Here is a 19,364-nt window from a genome sequence, read left to right as displayed (position 1 = left end):
GATGGCTGCAACACACTCAACAAAAGTTGGGACAGAGTTAAAATAAGATTGAAAAGTGCACAGAATATTCAAGTAACACCGGTTTGGAAGACTCCACATTAAGCAGGCTAATTGGTAGCAGGTGAGGTATCATGACTGGATATAAAAGTAGCGTCCATCAAAGGCTCAGTCTTTGCAAGCAAGGATGGGTCGTGGCTCACCCCTTTGTGCCAAAATTCGTGAGAGAATTGTTAGTCAGTTCAAAAGGAAAATTTCCCAACGCAAGATTGCAGAGAATTCAGAGACATCTCGGTGTGTAAAGGGCAGGTCGGAAACCACTGTTGAATGTGCATGATCTTCGAGCCCTCAGGCGGCACTGCCTTAGAAACCATCATGCTACTGTGACAATTATAGCCACCTGGGCTCTGGAGTACTTCGGAAAACCATTGTCACTGAACACAGTCCATCGCTGCATCCAGAAATGCAACTTGAAACTGTATTACGCAAGGAGGAAGCCATAAATCGATGCAGAAACGCCGGTGAGTTCTCTGGGCCCAAGCTCATCTCAGATGGACCGAAAGACTGTGGAACCGTGTGCTGTGGTCAGATGAGTCCACATTTCAGCTAGTTTTCGGAAAAAACAGGCGTTGAGTTCTCCGTGCCAAAGATGAAAATGACCATCCTGATTGTTATCAGCAAAAGCCAGCATCTGTGATGGTATGGGGGTGCATAAGTGCCCACAGCATGGGTGAGTTGCATGAATGTGAAGGTACCATTGACTCTGAGGCGTATATTAGGATATGTTGCCATCAAGGCGACATCTCTTCCCGGGACGTCCATGCTTATTTCAGCAGGACAATGCCAGACCACAATCTACTTGGGCTACAACAGCGTAGCTTTGTAGACAGAGTGCGTGTGTTTGACTAGCCTGCTGCCAGTCTAGATCTATCACCTATTGAAAATGTATAGTGCATCATGAAGAGGAGATTCAGACAATGGAGACCACGGACTGTTGAGCAGCTGAAGTCTTATATCAAGCAAGAATGGACAAAATTTCCAATTGCAAATCTACTACAATTAGTATCCTCAGTTCCAAAACGATTAAAAAGTGCTATTAAAAGGAAAGGTAATGTAACACAATGGTAAACATTCCTCTGTCCCAACTTTTGTTGAGTGTGTTGCAGCCATCAAATTCTAAATTTGTGTATATTTACAAAATATAATTAAGTTGGTCAGTAAAACTATTGAAAATCTTTTCTTTGTATTTTTGTCAGTTAAATAAAGGTTCACGTGAATTAACATATCACAGATTTTTGTTTTTATTGCATTTTGGAAAATATCCCAACTTTTCTGGAAATGGGGTTTGTAACAGTATATGTGTATATTAGCAATAACAGAAAACTATGTCAAAGGGCTTCACTAACTACCAAATAAAATTCAACACAGGCCCACTTAAGAGAATTATACAAAGGCAAATGACAAAACAGTTGGTCACAGACCTGAATTTTGAGGAGGAAGGAATAGGTCAGATGGTGGGAGGTCCAAAGAAGTTGATGGAACATGGGGTTGATGCAAGTAAAGGGACATATATTATTAATGAAATGTTTAAATGCACATGGCCACAATTAGAGGGCAAAGCAATCTTGGGAGAGCTGGATGGATGAAAAAGATTGAAGAGATTTGAAAACAAGATAACATTAAAATTGAGATTAATTGGTGAGCACAAAAAGTAAAAGATGAATAGAACTGAGTTTTATGAAACAGACATCAGAATGTTGGACAACTTCACTTTTGCAGAGGATACAGCAAAGCCAAATGGTCATGAGCATCCAATCAGAACCAAGTTATAAAATCACATAAATTTGCAGCAGTGAAACGAATCATTCTGTCTGTATAACAATAAAGAGTCACTGAAATTATCCCTACTTACAGCTCTCAGTCTGCTGCCTTCTGGTTATGGCAAATACACTTCATAAAGCCATAAGACAGAGGAGCAGAATTACGCTACTTGGCCCATTGAGTCTGTTCCACCATTCAATCAGGGCTGATTTATTAACCCTCTCTAACCCATTCTCTAGCCTTCTCCCCATAACCTTTGAAAATCTTACTAATCAAGAACCGATCAACCTATGCTTTAATTATACTGAATCACTAGGCCCCCATAGATGTCTCTGTCAATGAATTCCACAGATTCACCATGCTCTGGCTAAAGAAATTCCTCTTCATCTCTGCTAAAGGGATGTCCTTCTATTATGAGGTTAAACGAATTCAAGTTTGTCATCTGACTACATATATGTGAAACCAAACAATGTTCCTGTACACTATGGTGCACCCATAATATATATATCACACACAGCACATAAAACAAAATATTATCACAAATAAGTTAATAAAAATAATTTAAAATGCATGTGAAGTGCGCAGCACAGGTAAACAGTGAACACTACTTTAAACAGTGAACAGCTTGTTATCCTAGTGATGAGATCTTGGTGGAGCCGAGCATTCAGCCTAGGGGGAGAAGCTGTTACCCATCTGGCATTCTCAAGTCTGTTGCTCCTGCACCACCCGTGTGATGGTAGTGGATCAAAGAGGTTGTGGGATGGGTGGTAGGGACCCTCAACAATGTTTTGGGCCCTTCGCATACAGTGCCCCAGGTAAATGTCAGAAATAGTGTGGAGCTAGACCACCATAATCCTAGCAGTTATTACTATCCTCTGTAGGGTCTTGCAGTTAGATACTTTGCATCTACCATCCCACACAGCAATACAGCCAGACAGGACATTCTCAATGGTGCTGCTGCAGAAAGTTGTTAGAATGAGGGTGGGAAGCCTTGCACACCTCAGTCTCCTCAGAAAGTGTAGATGATGCTATGCCTTCTTGACCAATGAGGAGATGGTGTGGGTCCAAATTAGACCATCCATAATGTGCACACCAAGGAACTTTGTACTTGACTCTCTCTCTTGAAGGCAGAGCCACTGATATACAATGGAGAGTGATAGACCTGTGCCTTCCTGAAGTCTACAAGCATCTCTTTTGTCTTGACCACATTGAGTCTCAGGTTCTTGTTTTCACACCATCTGACAAACCTTTCTACCTCTTCTCTGCATGTCGACTCATCATTGTTGTCAATGAGGTCAATCACTGTTGTGTCATCATTGAATTTGGTGATGCGGTTTGAGATGTATCTCGCAATGCAGTCGTGGTTCAGCAGCATGAACAGCATTACACTGAGCACACAACTTCAGGAGGCACCAGTGCTCAGCATGATGAACTTCGACATGTTGTTGCCAACTTGGACTGACTGGGGTCTTTCCCTCAAGTCCAAGATCCAGTTGCAGGAATTCTGGAAGCCCTGTCTTGCACATGATGAAAGAAGTGACACCAAAGTCCTGACCCAACTTTACCAGCTGTAGAAAGTCAGAGTGATTTTCATTGGTTTTAATTATCTCTGAACCCCTGTGCAAAGTTGAGTGTTAATGTGAGCTGTCAAGTCTGACCTCTAACTCCCATGCTTTTCAGGTAATGTAACAACAGACAAGGCTATGCTTATCCAGCTAAACACTGAAAAGTTCCATTCAGAATCTCTGATATTAATCAGAGATCTATCACTATATTTTGAAACTTCCAAGTTAAATTCTTATAAATAATCCAGTAGGCACTTTACAGTGAAAGCAAAATTCAACTTCCATCTTATTTTACAGGCTCTTAAAACCAACACTTCCACCTTTGAAACATAATCTATTTAGAGAGTAACTGGGAAAAAAGAGGGTTGCTGTACCAAGACAACTGATTGATGGGATGTTATTTATAACTATGGGATAGTAAAATGGAAGCAGCTCACACTGAAGTCACAATCTAATTCCCAGTGGACATTTTTTTTTAATTACAAAATCCTTTATTACAAATTTCGGTGCTATACAATATATACAAAACAGTGGCAAACACAATTACTGCACTACAAATAGACAATAGACATTACACCAGAATGTTGCCATCCCTATCTACGATGGCATTTACACCCCGCGGAGCCCAACGGTCTCGAAACTCCTCCAAGGCCGTTGTGGACTGCGCGTGTTCCTTTTCAATAGTTACCCGGGCACGAACATACCCCCTAAACATTGCCAGGCAGTCTGCCCGGGGAGATCCTCCCGCCACCCGTTTCCAAGACCCACGGATGGCGGATTTCGCCAGCCCCAGGAGCAAGTTGACTAGGACATCCTCATCCCCCCATGCCCCCTTCCTTACTGGATGACCATATATAAACAGGGTGGGACTAAAATGCAGCCAGAAGGCGAGAAGCAGCCCACGCAAATATGCAAAAAGAGGCTGCAGCCTCACACACTCCATGTACATGTGGTACACGGTCTCCTCCAGCCCGCAGAAGTGGCATGTGGGTGGGAAGTCCATGTACAAACTGAAAAACTAATTGCAGGGCACTGCCCTATGCAGTACCCTCCAGCCGAGATCCCCCAGGTGCATGGGAAGAACCCCAGCGTAAAGGGACTTCCAGTAGGGACCCTCCTCACCTCTGGGTGGAAGGACCGACCGCCATGGCGTGTCGGGACGGTGTACAAGGGCAAGGAAGTGGAGGATGTGGAGTAGCAGCCCATACAGATACCTCCTACTTGCATCCCTGAATGGGACTGTGGGTATCGATGAGAGACGGCTCAAGTTGTGTGGACACGGCTCCTGGAGAAGATTGCGGGGTCTGGGCCCGACCAGCAGCTCGGCCTGAGTCGGTCCACACAACTGAGCCGCACCGACAGCCACTGAGGTAGGGCAAGGGCCGGCCAGGACCCCGCCCTCCACCTGAGGAGGGGATTCCCGGCCCGAGGCGACCATGTTCCAGACTCTCAGTAGGTCCTGATAGAAGCCGGGCAGACTCCGCAAAGCAGTACGGCTGACACCCGCCGGTGGTAGCCGCATGTCTTCATGAAGACAGCAGCCCCTCCGGAGGAAGAAAGTCGCCAACACGTGCCACCTGGGAGGGTGCTCGGTGTACAGGAATCTCTGCAGAGTCCTGAGGCGGAGAGCTGCCAGCTGCGTTCGGACGCACACCAGCGACTGTCCGCCCTCTCCCACTGGGAGACTCAAGACCGCTGCAGAGACCCAGTGTTTCCTGTTGCCCCAGAAGAAGTCCACTAATTCCCTCTGCAGTCTTGCAACAAACGGGGCAGGAGGGGCCAAGGTGACCATCCGATACCACAACATGGAGGCCACCAGCTGGTTTATGACCACCACCCTGCCTCGATAGGAAAGCACCCTGAGAAGGCCTGACCAGCGCCCCAGCCGGGCCATGACTTTCATCTCCAGGTCCTGCCAGTTCGCCAGCCAGGTCTCCCCAGAAGGACTCAGGTAGACTCCCAGATAGAGGAGACACCTAGTACTCCACTCAAAAGCTCTCATCTCCTCCGGCAGGGAGTCCACCTGCCACTGACCCACTAAGAGTCCGGAACACTTCGCCCAGTTGATCCTGGCGGAGGATGCCGCCGAGAAAACGTCTTGGCACTCGCACATCCTCCGCAGGTCATTGGGATCTGTCATCATGAGGAGTACATCATTGGCGTAGGCCGAGAGAATGACCTCCATGTCCGGTTCATGCAGAACCAGACCTGTCAGTCTTCGCCGTAGGAGGCTCAGGAATGGCTCGACACAGTGGACATAGGGTTAATGTACATGCTGCCTCTAATTTGACACTTGGTTGTTAATCTCACTCAGAAATGACTTTCTGTGGCAGCAGTAGAAAACAGTGATGCGGCACCTATTATCTTCTCAAATTGCAACTGAAGCATGACCTTGGAATGGAATAACAAACTGTATTTTTGTAGTATACCTCACTAGAAACCTTTTTATCCTCTAGCACTGCCATACTTCACTTCAATTCGACAAAAACTGAAAATCTTTTCCACTCAAGTCTGTAATTATTTAGTTTACAAGGTGACATTGGGTCATTTACTGCTAAGTGCATTAATATACAAAAGTATATCACGGGGAAAGGTGAAATGTCACGCTGTTGCTGGGATGTCATGGTCAGTACTGAAAGTGCATCACTGTCTCATAAAAAGCTGCCTATGAAGGAATTATTTGGAGTCATAAACAATCTGCTGGACGACTCAGCGGGTCAAGCAGCATTTGTGAAAGGAATCACACTGCCAATATTTTGGGTTGAAATCCTGTATCAAGACTCTGTTGCTCCAGATTCTAACGTCAACAGTGTCCTATATTTTTCCATTCCTCTCTTCTGATGACATTAACAGTTGCAATAGGAGGCAGCTGCTTGGCAGCAGGCTATAAAGATTAAATAATTATTAGACTGCAGGGCAGGAAGTTACAAGCATAAAATGCAATTTTCATTTCTACAGAAAGCAGACAAATAGGATTATGTATGATTTAAATATGCTCAATAGTTTCAATCTGAAGAATGAAATGTCATCTGGTGCTTGATCTGCTTTCTATCTGCACCTATTTAACTTTACAGATGATCACAGCTGTGAGCAATTCTGTTCAAGGTAAGCTTTTCAAAATCAGACAGATAACATTGGGAAAAGACACTGTAGGCTGGATTTTGCTAGAAAGAATAACATTACTGTAGAAGCTATAAAAGGGGCTAAGAAAGCTCTCCTTAGAACTTGTTAGTCAATTAATGAAAATCTGCCTTTTGTTTTGCATTTTATCTAGAGCCATTTCAATTTTAATTCCAGAAATTACTCATTAATTCTTCATTAAAGTTATCAGTGTTTCAAATGACAATCAAGCTACTTATCACAGAAAGGAAACCATTTCAAACAATTAAGCTCATTCTTGCAATTGGAAAAGAATGAACAGTCTTCATTATGGGCCGAGACCCTTCATCAGGACTGGAAAATCAGGACCCTTCCAGTTCTGATGAAGGGTCTTGGCCCAAAACGTCAGCAGTTTATTCATTTCCATAGATGCTGCCTGGCCTGCTGAGTTCCTCCAGCATGTTGGGTGCATCGTTTGAATTTCCAGCATCCCCAGATTTTCTCGTGGTTGTCATTCTTGCAATTGTTACTTGTTTTTTTTTTAAACTGACACATTAACTTGAACCTTTTTCTTTCTGAATCTACCAAAACTTTATTTTCCTTCCTTTATTTCTCTGTATCTGACTTGTCTTCATGTTTCTATCTCTCCCTCTCCCAGTGCAGTGTCCTCCTGCTTCAAATTATCCACCATTGTCTCTGTACCAAAAAAGACCAAGGTAACATGCCTGAACAACTGGCATCCTGTCGCATTCAGCTCAATAATAAGCAAATACTTTGAGAGGTTGGTTAAAGATTACACCTACACCTGTAGCTTGCTACAACCCAAACTGGACCCCCATAATTTGCCTACCGACACAACCAATCGACAGATGGCACAATAGCTACTGCTCTACATACCATCCTTACACATCTGGAAAAGAAGGATGCTTATGTAAGAATTCTGTCCTTGTACTATAGTTCCACATTCAACATCACAGTTCCATCCAGGTTCGACAAGAAGCTCAGAAACCTCGGCCTTGACCATGCCTTGTGCAGCTGGATCCTGGACTTGCTGTCAGATCGCTGGCAGGTGGTAAGAGTGGGTTCCCTGACCTCCACCCCTCTGACTCTCAATACAAGACCCCTTAGGGCTGTGTACTAAGTCCACTCCTTTACTCCCAGCATATCCCTAACTGTGTTGCCACCCTACAGCTCTAATTTGCTAATTAAATTTGCCAACGACACTACATTGATTGACCTTATCTCAAAACAATAACAAGGTGGACTACAGGGAAGAAGTCATCTCTTTGACACAGTGGTGTCAAGAAAACAGCCTCTCACTCAATGCCGCAAAAACAAAGGAGCTGGTTGTGGATTACAAGAGGAATGCAGACGGGCTAACCCCTACTGACATCAATGGATCTGGAGCTGAGAGGGTAAATAGCTTTAAGCTCCTCAGCATTCACATCACTGAGGACCTCACGTGGTCTGTACACACCAGTTGTATGGTGAAAAAGGCACAATGGCGCCTCTTCCACCTCAGACAGTTGAGGAAGTTTGGTGTGGGCCCGCAAATCCTAAGAGCTTTCTACAGGGGCATAACTGAGATCATCCTGACTGGCTGCATCACTGCCTGGTATGGGAACTGTACTTCCCTCAATCGCAGGACTCTGCAGAGAGTGGTGTAGACAGCCCAGTGCATCTGTAGTTGTGAAGTTCCCATGATACAGGACATTTACAAGGACAGGTGTGTAAACAGGGCCATAGGATCATTGGAGACCCGAGTCACCCAAACCATCATCTATTCCAGCTGCTACCATCTGGGAAATGGTACTACAGCATAAAAGCCAGGACCAACAGGCTCCGGGACAGCTTCTTCCACCAGGCCATCAGACTGATTAACTCGCACTGAGTGTACTCTTATGTTACATAACTGTTCTATTTATCATAAATTATTATAAATTACTATGATTGCACTTTGCACATTTAGACGGAGACGTAAAGATTTTTACTCCTCATGTATGTGAGGGATGTAAGAAACAAAGTTCATTCAATACAATTCTGATATTCTTGTTTCAGTTGCAAGCTTCAGTTAATTAGAGATGCACTACTGGCTCCACAGTTCACTAAGGTCAACGACTTTAACTGTGGTTACCACAACATATTGTACTTGTAACAAATTATACAGAACATCAGAAGATAACCCACCCCAGTAGACACCCAGCCCTATACAGGTTAAGTCCCCTTTATCCAAGATGCTTGGGACCTGAAGTGTTTTGCATTTTGAAATATATAATGAAATAGCTTGGGATTGGCATCATTTCTGGTTCTTTATTTATGAGCTCCCAGTAAGCAGTCTTTGTCTTTTTGACTTGTTCATCACATATATGTACTTAACAGTAAATATTATTAAACGTCATTAAAATAAACAAAAGAAGCACAGCAGCATGGGGAGAATACCTGAATCTGCTGTTGAACAACAACAAACAACGGCAGGCCTTCAGTCTCCACCTACGATGTCGTGTTTTAACTCAAATGCTACAGTATTTGTATTTTACATTGTTTTTTAGGTTTTATGTAAAGTATAAAAACAATCAGCATTTAGACTTGTCCTGGTGCTAGATTTTCATGTTCGGCAGATATGTAAATAAGTTAATGCTGTGCCTTTTTAAAAATTTCTGCAAATAGCCCGCTGAATGTTCACAATTACCTTCAATTTTCAGTTCGTTGTGATAGATTTTTGCTTGATTCATGATCAGCACACCGTTAAGCAGCACATGTTCACTCTGACGCTGACGATACGCAAACAATAACTTCAGTTTTTGCTTCATGCAGTTATTATACGAGTTCTGTCCATTATATTTGTGAGGTCACTTCCTAGAGCAGTCTGTGGTACACAGACATGCACATCACCTGTGACCCTCCCAGCATCTTGTGCAATTTTCCATTCAAAAAAAAAATCTGATTTTGGAGGTTTTCATATTCTAGAATTTTGGATAAGGAGTACTGAAGCTGTACTATCTTTTAAACTCTCTGTCAGCTCTACAAATATCATTTGGTTCTTCTCTTGCAGTCAGACAATCAAACCTGGAACTTCTAAAATGTTCTAGTCTGAACCAAAGTTATTTTTGAAAAACTGTGCTGTTGTGTTGGACCCGCCACACGAGCACAGCAGTTCACACAATAATATTACAGCTCCGGGTGTTGAAGTTCAAATTTCAATTCTAACACCATCTCTGAGCATGGGGGTTCCTCCCACATTCCAAAGATATTGGTTAGTACATTAATTGGTCATTGTAAATTGTGCTGCAATTAGGCTAGGGTTAAATAGGTATGTTGCTGGATAGTACATCTTGTTGGGCCAGAAGGTGCTGTTCCGTGCTTTATCTTAAAATAAAATGACATGGAGAAGAGCAATGCTGGGACAATTGTTGTATGATTAGCTATTAAAATCCAGCAAACAGTTTATTGCAAACACGAGGAAATCTGCAGATACTGGAAATTCAAGCAACACACGCACACACAAAATGCTGGTGGAACACAGCAGGCCAGGCAACATCTATAAGGATAAGCACTATTGACGTTTCGGGCCAAGACCCTTCAACAGTTTACTGCAATGTATTTATGATAATGCCATCAATGGAACACCTTTTATTACCAAGGTACTGTTTAAGAGAAGGATAATATTCGAGAAGATTTAGATGAGGAAAAGAGGAATACATTGCTGAAAGCACAGGCATGAATATTTAAAATACATTCCTGAAGTTCATACTATGACAGATACCTGCCATTTGAGGTGTTGTGACCTTGAAACCAATCTTAGCCATCATTGCAAATAGCAGATGTATCTGCATTCAACAGGAACTCAAATTAGAGATGTGCATTGATCAGTTCCAAACTGACACAGGAACAAATGACCCTGGAAAATCAAGGAATAAATATGGAGGAAGGGGTAATTAGAAAGACACACCTGCCAGCTGTTGATAACTAACCTGGGCAAATAGTGGGCTGAGCAGAGTATGAGTGATGCAACAAACCTATTTGGAAGTTGTAATCTCCCTGTAGATATTGTCCAAGTCACATTTAATAGAAGATCCAATCTATGATTATATTAAATGGGGCACTATGGTAGTGTAGCAGTTAGTACAAAGCTATTGCAGCTCAGGGAGTCAGTTCAGAGTTAAAATCTGGTTTCCTTTGTAAGGAGTTTGTATGTCCTCAGGGTGCTCTGGTTTCCTCCCACAGTTCAAAGACGTACTCATTTGTAGGTTAATTGGTCATTGTAAATGGTGTTGTAATTAGGCTAGAATTAAATTGGTGGTTGCGGGATTACTGGCAACACGTATCCAACAGTCTATTCTGCGCTGTATCTGTATAAATATAAAATAAATAAATATATTATTGCCACTGCATTATTTTGACAGGAGAAAATCCTAAACAGAGAACTGATGCATATATTTCTGAATATAGTGGCTTGAGGTAAGATCACAATTTTATATCTAAATGTATTAATAATATTAAATAATATTCTTCTGATCATTCAGATCAAGAGAAAGCATGCAGTAAAATGTATGAGAAAATAAAAGAGAGACGTTGACTAATGAGGAGGGTCCAAGTCAGATCATCCATTATGTGCACACCACGGAACTTTATGCTTTTAATCTCTCCACAGCAGAGCCACTAATGTGCAATGGAGAATGGTCAACCTGCACCTTCCTGAAGTCCACAATTATTTCTTTTGACTTGTTCAAGTTGAGACGCAGGTTGTTGTTCTCACACCATTTGACAAGCCTCTCTGCCTCCTCTCTGTATGCCCACTCATCATTATTCCCAATGAGGCCAACCACTGTTGTATCGTCAGCAAACTTGATGATGCAATCTGAGCTGGATCTGGCAGTGCAGTGTTGAGTCAGTAGCGTGAACAGCAGCGGGCTGAGCACCCAACCCTGGATAGCAGAAGTGTTCAGCGTGATGGAGCTTGAGGTGTTGCTGCCAAGTCAGAGGTCATTCCCTCTGGTCCTAGATAAACCCCACCCCCCATAGGAAACATCCTCTCCACATCCACATTATATAGGCCTTTCAATATTCAATATGTTTCAATGAGACTTCCCCCTCATTTTGCTGAACTCCAGCCTAAAATCATCAAATGCTCTCATAAATTAACCCTTTAATTCCCAGGATCATTGTCATGAACCTCCTCTTGACCCTCTCTCCAGTGCCAACACAATACTTTCTTAGATAAGGGATCCAATACTGCTCATGATACACCAAGTGTGGTCTTACAAAGGCTTTATAAAGCCTCAGCATCAAATCCTTGTTCTTGTATTTTAGTCCTCTCAAAATGAATGCTAACATTGCATTTGCCTTCCTTGCTACTAACTCAACCTACAAGTTGAGGCTTAGGAAATCCTGCACGATTTTGCTCTCCAATTTCTCACTTTTCTCCCTATTTAGAAAATAGTCTGTGCTTTTATTCCTTCTACCAAGTGCATGATCAGACACTTCCCTGTACTATATTCCACCTGCCTCTTCGATGTCTATTTTCCTAATCTGTCTAGGCCCTTCTGCAGACTCCTTGCTTTCACAAAACTACCTGTCCCTCCACTTAACTTTGGATCATCTGCAAGCTTGGCCAAAAGCCATCAGTTCAGTCATTCAAATCACTGATCATTCAAATCTTGCTTGTCATTTCCTGAAAGAATTCTAACAGATTTGTCAGGCAAGGTATCTCCTTAAAGAAACCATACTGACTTTGACCTATTTTATCATGTGCCTCCGTGTGCCCCGAAACCTTGTCCTTTATAATTGACTCCAACAGCTTCACAACCACTTAAGTCAAGCTGTTTCCACCTCATCATTCTTTCAAACAATGAGTTTCAGACTGCCATCATTCTTAGAGTGTGTAGAAATTCACTCAATTTTCTTTTTAAAATTATTTTTCCTTCACATGACAATGCTCTCCTTTCCCAGAACACCATTACTGAATCCTTCCTCTCAGTTTATTGCCCTTGCTTCAGGACCAGAATAGATCTCCCAAAAGTCACAGATCATTTGCTATGACTCCTAATGTAAATCCCACCCCCTGGTAGGGTTGCCACCGGGGCTGAAGGTCTGCATTCAAATCCTGCTCAATAGCAAGTAATATAGATTGACAATTCAGTATTTGAGCTACAACAGGTACAATGCCCTTAAAAAAGAAAGAGAAGGCAGAGCTAAGGTAACAGTTTGCAAGGATAGATGTATAAAGGCTTTTTCATAATCAAGGAGGGAGATGATAATGGCAAATTTTAAGTGCGCTAGCACTGGAATACAAAACAAGTATTAACCATATTATGGAACCAAGAATGAAAATTGGGTTAATTGTAGCTAAATGGGACGTGTGGAGTAGTTGCAAAATTTTGCTAACAATGTCTATGGGTCCTTACAGTATGTGTTTGAAAATTGATGAGATGGGAGAGAGATCTTTAGGTCATAGTTCTATTGCAGGATGAACTAGGACTAATGATCAGCTTTGCTACACAAGGATCTGGCTTTGAATGGATAAACACAAGTTTGCAAAATTGTACAAGCTGTATACATTAGATCTGAGAGTGAATAGATGAGAATTCTAGAGGAAGAACAATCAGGATAGGAGTAGTGGCTTTATTGGAGACTATGGCAGCCAGAGCAGACAGCATGAATGTACTCTGCAGTTCAGTGATTGCAGATATTTCTTATAAATGTGGAGTAAGTGAATTGAATTCAGCTTAGTGGTAATGGAAGGTAGTTACTTAAATGAAGTAAGAGGATTAGAACACAGTTCTGAAAAGAGTACATCACACAGATCAAGATGCGATAAAGATATCACCAAAGTCCGGTTAAGGCAACAGACCGTAGATTCGGAAGAAAAAGAAGCTTTAGTTGGGGGAAATTACATAAATTATGCTTCCATCAAATTTAAAATGTTCACGATCAATCGTTCAAAATAAATGTGCAGACAAAAGGATTCTGTTGATAAGTGAACAGTTGTTAAAGACAGTATGGTGCTGGCAGGGCCCACAAAGTCAGCATTAGTGTGGCCAGTTGGATGAGTCAGAATGAGACTAGTCTCCAGCAAGTATGCTCAGCTAAAAGATTTGTGACAGAGGAATTGGAAATGCTGCTTATAGTGAATGTGAATTTAAAAAAAACTTTGAATCTGTCTTATGACAGGCAAGAGTAAAGAGTTCCTATATAATACAAATTTCCCAATCTTCTCCTGCATCTGATTTACATTACATTGCATTTTTTTTACTTCCATGGTAACATTCTGAAGACCTTAATCCAAGCAATGAGAATATTGTACACTTTCATTTCTCAAGTGAGTGTAATGGCATTGTCAATACTTCTTGCACAAATCAGCTGTTATATTGAAGAGACAAAATCTCATCCAGTAAAATGAGTAAATTTGATTTAGTTACTTAACCAATAGAATCAGCTGGTGTACTAAACAATGACTTGACCACCAACTTTAAAAGCAGGAGTTTAAATTACTTGAGGATGAGCTTCTTTGCTGGAGGAGTGATTACAGAATAATGAGAAAACTGACTTGACCATAGTTTATAGACCTTTGGATTGTCTCTAAAGTAGTTGCAAGACATGATCATTAATATTTTGAGATTGTGCTGGAATATACATCATCTCACACTGCAAGCAATTTCAAAAAAGCTGTACAAATTCAATGGAGTTAAGAGACACTATTGGAAAATGCAGAGAATTCTGTTGAAACTAAATCACACTCAGTTGATACTATTTAATTTCAAATTGCTGATTTGCAACCTGGATACAAACATTTACCATTCAAACAATTTAAAAGATGCTGAATTTCGAGGATTTATTTTAATTTCAGTTCTGATGATTATAAATTTCAGAAGCTTCGTGTGCACCTCACTGAATATCTTAATTAGGCGACCTACAACTACTCAAAGCTCTATTATAGTTCAACTTTACATATTAAAAAGACAAATATTTAGATGTCACAAAACTGCAAAATTTATAGAGCATTTTTAAATATAACAGTCTAAAGCAAATCACAGAGCTTTAAACAGAAGCTAAGCAGCAGCAGGGGAAGGACTGTACTGCTAGTTGAGAGCACAGTGGGTTGGTTTCAGAGATGCAAGAAATATTCCAGGTATAATCCAAACAATCAAAGAATTTTTTAAAAATATAAATCATAAGATTATGGGAGCACCTTAAGTATTTGGTCAGTTTCAGACTGAGGTGATAGCATCTGCCTTGGAAAAGATTCAAGTGTCAATCATTGATGACATGTTATATTATCCGACTTTTGTACCCATTATAGAGATGTTGTGCAGCAGACACATGGGCTAGTTCAATGGAATTGATAATGAGATTCTTTCGCGGACATTGTTTTGATGTATTGAGCTTTTCATTGACCCATTATTAGCATATTAAGTGCATCACTGGACTCTTTCCATCCATGTTTTCCTTGATTTTAACCAAGATCTTGCCATGCTTTCTATCCAAAGGTGGCTCAGATCCAGCCAGCTTTACACCTTTATATATTACAGAAAATATATAAAGGGGGTGGGGGGGGGGTAGGAGAATAGATGCAACAAAGCTGAAAGAACAGTGACAAAGCACAACACATTGTTCCCTCAAGAATGAATGAATGCTATTTATGTACATAAACAAGTCCAACCATATGCAGATAATGAAACATCATTCCCCCAGGGCCAAGGAACAGTAAATACAATCACAAAATAGTACACACGCAAGTCCCTAAGTGGCTGACCTGAAGATTGACCGATTGACCTAAAGTCGTGGTGGATGTTTATGTAAGACAGTATAATGTTACCGCCACTATTATAACAAAACAAGCAGTAGTTTAAATATGTGTAACAACAGCAAGAAGAGATGAAAAACGACCAGAGCAGGATGAGAGTGGAGAGTAGGGGAGGGATGGCATACCCTGCCATGCAGACAGTGTGTACGTGTGTGCTGGATGACAGCCTGGGGGAAGAAGCTGTTACCTAGTCTTACAGTTCTGGTTCTAATGCTGTGATACCTTCTGCCTGATGGCAGGAGGTTAAAGAGATTGCGGGAAGGATGAGAGGGGCCGTTAACTTTGCTGGAGGCACTGGATATGTAGCCCTTCCAATACATGTTCTGAATGTAAAGTGTTGGGGAGGGGGTAAAGAGAGCCCTTTCAATTATTGGTTTAGTCAATCAAGATATTGATAGCGAGTGAAGGATAGCTTTGGAATCAACTGCATGGTCGATGCAATGAAAAACAATCAGAATTTATCAATGGATTCAGTAGATTGAACCTGTCACTTTGCTACACTGTTGGGACACCAGATGGATCAGCGTTCGATCTGGCATAATATCCTGACCACCTTTCAGCAGGAATTGAGCAGCCAGAGCAATGAAGCAAAGACGAAGTTATTTTTTATAAATTATTTTGGTTTGGTGTGTCTCTACTTTCAATTGGTTTTGAGGGATTTTTAGATAGTTTTATAATTGAAGAACGGTTAAATAATTTTCAATTTTTCAAATTTTTTTACACCTGGTAATAAATTACTTTGCGACCTTATCGCTCTGACTGCCAGCAAAACTGTCAGAACTTTCAGGGACAGATTGGAGACATGGGCTTCTTCAAGTCACAAAAGGTAAGACAGAACAGACAACAGTCCAGGACATGGGAACATTAAGTATAGAGATGGTGAAAGATAAGTGACTGGTGATAACAGCAAGGTTTGGTGCACAGAAGTGTGAGAGACTGGAAATGTGAGAGAATGGTACCGGGGTGATGAATTTCTATCTTGGAAACAAGGAATGCTTGGACGAGGCTTCCTAAACTTTTTCTCTGGGCAAGAGGGTTGATAATTCAAGGGAAGTTACGAAATGAAAAGATAGTCATTTTTGTTTCAAATTACAATTATTTGGGTTGCATTACTTTAAAAAGGTAGCTAGAATCAGATTCAGCAAACATTCAATAGGTGTCACTATATACATACCTAAAAAGTGAGGGGAAAAGTCATGGTTACAGGAAATTGGAAAGGAATTGATTGGTTGTTCCTTCAGTGCTGACACAAACACCACAGAAACAATACACCATAAGATCCATGTCAACAAGAACTTTATACATCAGATTGCTTTGGGCCTCTCTCTCCCAGCAGAGGGCAGAGTTTTTGCAGCAAATACAGGTTGAGTACCCCTTATATGAAACTCTCAAATCCAAAAACCTCAAAAAGTCAAATTCTTTTGAGCACTGATATGATGTCACAAATAGAAAATTCCAGAAGATGCTAGGAGGGTTTTCGGGCGATGTGCAGGTTTCTGCATAACACAGAATTCTAAGAAGTGACCTCACATATGTAATGAACATTTGAAACATATGTTAATGAAAAACAGTAAAACAGTGCATAAAGTGAAAGATGAAGATCTCTATTCATATACTGAAAGAGTGAATTTGTCAGTCTCAAACTGAACACATGCTGCTTAATGGTATGCTAATCATGAAAAAAAGCAAAGATCAATCATAGTGAATTGAAAATTGAAGTTAATTGTAAATATTCAACAGGCTGGTTTGAGAAATTTAAGAAAAGGCAGAGTTTTAAATTTTTAAAGACTTGTGATGATAAAGCAGCAGAAAAATTAATTGATGAGTTTGCCACGATGGTTGCTGATAAAAACCTAAAATGCTGAACAGTTCATCCACTATTTACTTGTCACCCATTACTACCCTCTCCAGCATTGATTTCCAGCGATCCGATATCCACTCTCATTTTTTTACACTTTATGTATCTGAAGAAACTTTTGGTATCCTCTTTAATATTATTGGCTAGCATTTTCAAGTGCCTTAGGGTGACAAATCAAATCTCTTCAAATTCCTAATGAAATATAGCCGCGGTCTTGCCTTCTCTTTATAGCTGCATCAATAAGTTGGGACCAGGTTAGATCCTCAGAGATCTTGACACCCAGGAACAATAAATTTCTCACCCTCTCCATTACTGATCCCTCTATGAGGCTTGGTTCATGTTCCCTTGCCTTACCTTTCCTGAAGTCAACAATCAGCTCTTTCATCTTACTGGCATTAAGCAGAAGATTATTGGTGCTGCCTAGCTGGTATATTTCGCTCCTGTACGTCCTCTCATCTCTGTCTGAGTTTACAAATATTCCAAAATACAAAAAATCCAAATTCTGAAACACTTCCAGCCCCAAGCATTTCAGATAAGGGGTGCTCAACCCCTTATCTGAAACTCCAGTTCAAAGTTTGGTCTACAATTTAAAGTAGTTCCACTTTGATGCCTATATTGTGTAAGAGGTTTCTTCTTTATGTTACTGCATATGTTAATCAAAATGGCTTCTTTGTTTTGTTAAAAGTAAGAATGTTTCTTTGTTATGCTAACTGGTGAGAGGGTGTTTTCTCTCAAAGCTTGTTTGGGTTAAAATTATTGATAACGAGAATTGTATTCATTTGTTAACCAACTGGGATAGGTGCTATTCTCTCTTCTGGATCTGTAAGCTATTGTTGGCGGGCTTTTGGGGAGTCGGCAAGAAGGAGTGAGAGACAGGACGCGACGCTGTAAGCTGGGTGATGGAACGGACCCCGAGCGGGGACTGAGGCCAGGGTTTTCGGTGAGGAGAGGAGATGAAGACAGATGTGCCGGGGGTGCTTGGTTGATCACTTCGGGTGGTCCTGAGCTACCAGTCGAGGAGGTCTGAGGGGATTGAATGGTGGCCAAAAGACTTTGTTAATTGAGCTCCAACAGTTGTGCACGAAGTGGTTTGGACTTTGATAAGTTTGGCACCTTTTACTTTTCCTTTTATATTGTATCTCTATTAAGTACATAGTTCCAGTACGATCTATAAAGTGTAATCATTTAATCGCATATGGTGCACTGTCTGTTATTTGGCATGTTGGGGACATCACACAGCATCCACACAAGCTGATTACCCAGTTTGACGGGGCCAAAGGCTGCCCTCCCCTGACGGAAGCAAGCTGAGCGAGCCTGAGGCTTATCAGGGGGTTACAATTGAATCTACCATTTTCTCAATGCAACAAAACAATGCAATAAAATCATTCCATATTAAAACTAAGTATTTTTCTAAGGAACAATCAAAACAAAGTTTTTTTTCATCACAGTGATGTTTTTGGTATGTTCCTTCAACATTTACAATTCTTGCATTAGGGCAGAACAACGAGATTTGAAAATATTTCACAACATTTTTCATCTATTTATAAAGGAGGGTTGTCACAGATCTACCAGTGGGTTAACAGTTCTGTATCAATGTAATAAAACATTCACAATAGAATGACAAGTGTTCTCAAGCAACAGTCAGGGAAAGTTTAAATAAAGCAAATCAAAAAATTCAGATAAATTACTTTCATTATGTGAAAACCCACATGAATCTTGTTATTCAGTTATAATACCAGAAAATTGCTGGCTTTTGACAGATTATACCAGCTAAAGTCTGTTTTCAAGAGAAGGAAGAGGGAAAAGTGTGAGTTATTATAACTGTCTCATATAAAAGTCTAGGGTAAAATATATATAACTAGGAAAGAAAATGTTAATTGCTGTTGCTAAGATGGTGATAGACAGCGACTTCTCTGAGCTCTTCTGCAGAAACAGCTTATTTCTACCTAAATGTCTCTCTTTTTCCTTTTCAAATTGGATGGGGTTCTGTCAAAGACCCTGATCAAGAGCTGCACTCAAACTTTGGCTCTTTGAGGCGATGATACCCACTCCTGGGTGCTCACTGGCCAGCTCTCTTTCAATATCCCAAGGATGCGGTCTAGAAGACAAGCGTTCCTTCGGGATTCTGAGACTTTGCGGCCCTGGGAACAAGCCAATTCCATACCGGTGCTGCCAACTGAAGCATCATGGAGAAAATGGAAAATCCAGAACAGCGGATCAG

The 19,364-nt window shown here is 41.1% G+C and overlaps 1 protein-coding gene across 2 annotated transcripts in view; it reads right to left on the bottom strand.

Annotated features, from left to right (window-relative positions):
• Positions 1-19,364, bottom strand: part of dagla (diacylglycerol lipase, alpha) — a 370,588-nt gene that overhangs the window by 77,635 nt on the left and 273,589 nt on the right. The window lies entirely within an intron of this gene.

Source organism: Hypanus sabinus, chromosome 7 (assembly GCF_030144855.1).
Source record: "Hypanus sabinus isolate sHypSab1 chromosome 7, sHypSab1.hap1, whole genome shotgun sequence".
NCBI lineage: Eukaryota > Metazoa > Chordata > Chondrichthyes > Myliobatiformes > Dasyatidae > Hypanus > Hypanus sabinus.
Note: the sequence above shows the minus strand (reverse complement) of the source record. Positions and strands in the feature narration are given on the sequence as shown.